Consider the following 2,724-nt stretch of genomic DNA (forward strand, 5'->3'; position numbering starts at 1 on the left):
AGATAGATAGATAGATAGATAGATAGATAGATAGATAGATAGATAGAAGATAGATGGAATAAATGGATGAATGGAAAGAGGATAGATAGATAGATAGATAGATAGATAGATAGATAGATAGATAGATAGATGGGTAGATAGATGGGTAGATGGGTAGATGGGTAGATGGGTAGATGAGTAGATGGGTAGATGGGTAGATGGACAGATGAACGAATAGACAGATGGACAGACAGATAGTAAGGGTGGATCAATGACTAAACAAGCAAAAAGTCTTCAAGCACCAGATAGGGATCTGAATCACAGAGCCTTCTACCCAGGGTCTTTTCCCATCTTTCTAGAGAAAAAAGGAACCTTCTTGTGGCTATAGAAAGCAGTGACTAGACAATCCATAGTCTAGATTTCAAGCAGGCTTTGATGGAATACCAGCCTGGAACCCCAGCACTAAGAAGGCTAAGGCAGGAGAGTCATCACAAGTTCAGGGCCAGCCCAAGCCAAAGAGAGCTTTGAGATCCATCTCAAAGTGAGCAAGGATGATGCATAGATTGACAGGTAAAAACTTGAGTCCAAACATGATTCCCAAGAGAAAATATGATGTCTTTTACCCAGACCAAGCATAAATAAAAAACCGTGGCAGGTGAGGTGGCTCAGTGGGCAAAGCGCTTGAGGTAAAAGGTCTGAGATTGATTCTCCAGAACCTGAGTAAAAGCACATGTCTGTAATGCCGTCAATCTTACAGTGAGATGAAAGGTGGAGACAGGTAGCTCACAGGTCTGCTAGCCTCATGGATGCAGTGTCAAACAACAAAAGGGAGACTGGGTCTCAAAAAAGACAGAGACCAATACCAAGATTGCCCTCTGACCTCCACATGGCACACAGGCACACTCATACAAATGCATGCACACAAACACAGAAATGTGTTTTTAAGTAAGCATTAAAATAAGGCAAATCAGTTGAGGGTCACATTAAAGAGGCCCTGAAATGCCAGAATTATGAGAAGAAATTAAAGTTATTCAAATAAGATCGGACCCAAGGAATAATCCTGTATGAAAATGCCTAGTAAGGACTCTGGGAAAGAGGCAGTGTTGAGTCTACATGGCTTTCCCAGGGTACTCGGGAGGAGCCACTTCATAATCACTGGCACTGAACAAAGTTGCAAAATTCTTTGCAAGGTACTTGAGGAAATCATGTAGTTCAGCAATAAAGCAAGATTTTTCTCATCTAGAGGTGTATAGACCAACTCGCTCCAATTCGCATGAATAATAAATGTGGCGCTCCATACACCTGGGACATGGGTGAATCAGGGTGATGGGCAACAACTTCAGCATACTGTGGTCTCTCAAATGTGAAGAGTAGCTGAGTGCCCAGCATTACACTGAGGTACTCCTTTATTCCTGCCACAACCTGGTTAACAGCATACTCCTTACTATCTGTATTTCCTCGAGACTTGCTATAATTTGCATAATCCTCCAAAATGGAATCCACGTTCTTCTTGGCAGGAAGATAAAAAAGCTGCTTTTGTCTGGTGATCAAGTCCTAGTCATCAACAAGCCATGGTTTCAGGTCTTCAGGAAGCTTCACTTTAACTTCAGCTCTGTTCATGATCTATCCGGGCTCTATTCTTCCTAGGAGGCTGAGGTGTCTCACTGGTACTGCCACCATCTCCATTTCCAGGTGTTTTCTGCTTGTTCTTTTTGTTTTCACTTCAACATTTTTCTGTTTCAGACCAGATGCCTTCTTCCCTGGAGCAGCCCCTCTCATCCTGCCCTCTGCATATTGTTCCTGATTGGCCTTTTGACGTTCTTGCTGTTTCTGCAAATTGGTGTCCACGTACTTGAGTACTCTGCTTTCTGGTACCCATTCATCCCAATTTTCATTCCAACCACTGTAATGGATAAAGTACTTCACTTATTTGTCCTTTATGGCAACCTTTACACACTTTGCTTCATAAAGAAGAGGCCAATGAAAGCATAGCACTTGCTCGCCCTCCTGGAATCTAGGCTTTGGGTCTTGCTTGGGCACCATTTATAAGTGATTTGCCACCTCCTCCTTCTCCCACCACCCCTGACTACTGCCCCCTACCAAATTTTTATTTTTTAAATCCATGGATTACACTTGGGATATAATTACAAAGGCTACCATGACAAATTAACCTGTGTTCACCTTTTTTATGTTTTCAAATAATTTGACATCACCATCATTAAGAGTACATATGTCCCATGTGTCAGAGGACAACCTTGTACAGTCCATTGTTTCCTTCCATCTTTGCATGGTTACATGGAGCAAACTAATGTTGTCTGATCTCATGGCAAGAACTTCTACCCACTGAGGCACCTGGAGAAGGAAGAGAAAAGGCAACTGTTGGCTTCCACATGCAGGATGTTCCCATGTCTGAGGTGTTTCTTGTTTCTGAGCCAGGGTCTGATCTACAGCCCAGGTTAGCCTTGCTAGCCTCCTCCCAGCCTCCTGAGTGCTGAAGCATAGGTCTGTTCCTTCACATCCTTCTCCATGTTTGCAGATTTTAATCTGAAAAATAAGAAGCCTATGTAATTTCTTAAACAGTTACAGAAGCTTTAAGTCAAATTCATATCCTTTAAATTGGATTGTTTTCCAAAGCTGAGTCTTGGTCCTTCCATCAGAAATGCTGGAAGCATGCTGGCTCCTGCCTCTGCTCTGCATTTGCATGAGTCAGATCGGCACCCTTCACACCCTTATGGTAAGCATCAA

At 42.8% G+C, this 2,724-nt stretch overlaps 1 pseudogene; it reads right to left on the reverse strand.

Moving 5' to 3' along the window:
• Positions 1-1,046: 1,046 nt before the first annotated feature.
• Positions 1,047-2,392, reverse strand: LOC114614063 (annotated as a pseudogene).
• Between the last annotated feature and the right edge of the window lie 332 nt (positions 2,393-2,724).

Source organism: Grammomys surdaster, unplaced genomic scaffold (assembly GCF_004785775.1).
Source record: "Grammomys surdaster isolate TR1022 unplaced genomic scaffold, NIH_TR_1.0 126298, whole genome shotgun sequence".
Taxonomy (NCBI): domain Eukaryota; kingdom Metazoa; phylum Chordata; class Mammalia; order Rodentia; family Muridae; genus Grammomys; species Grammomys surdaster.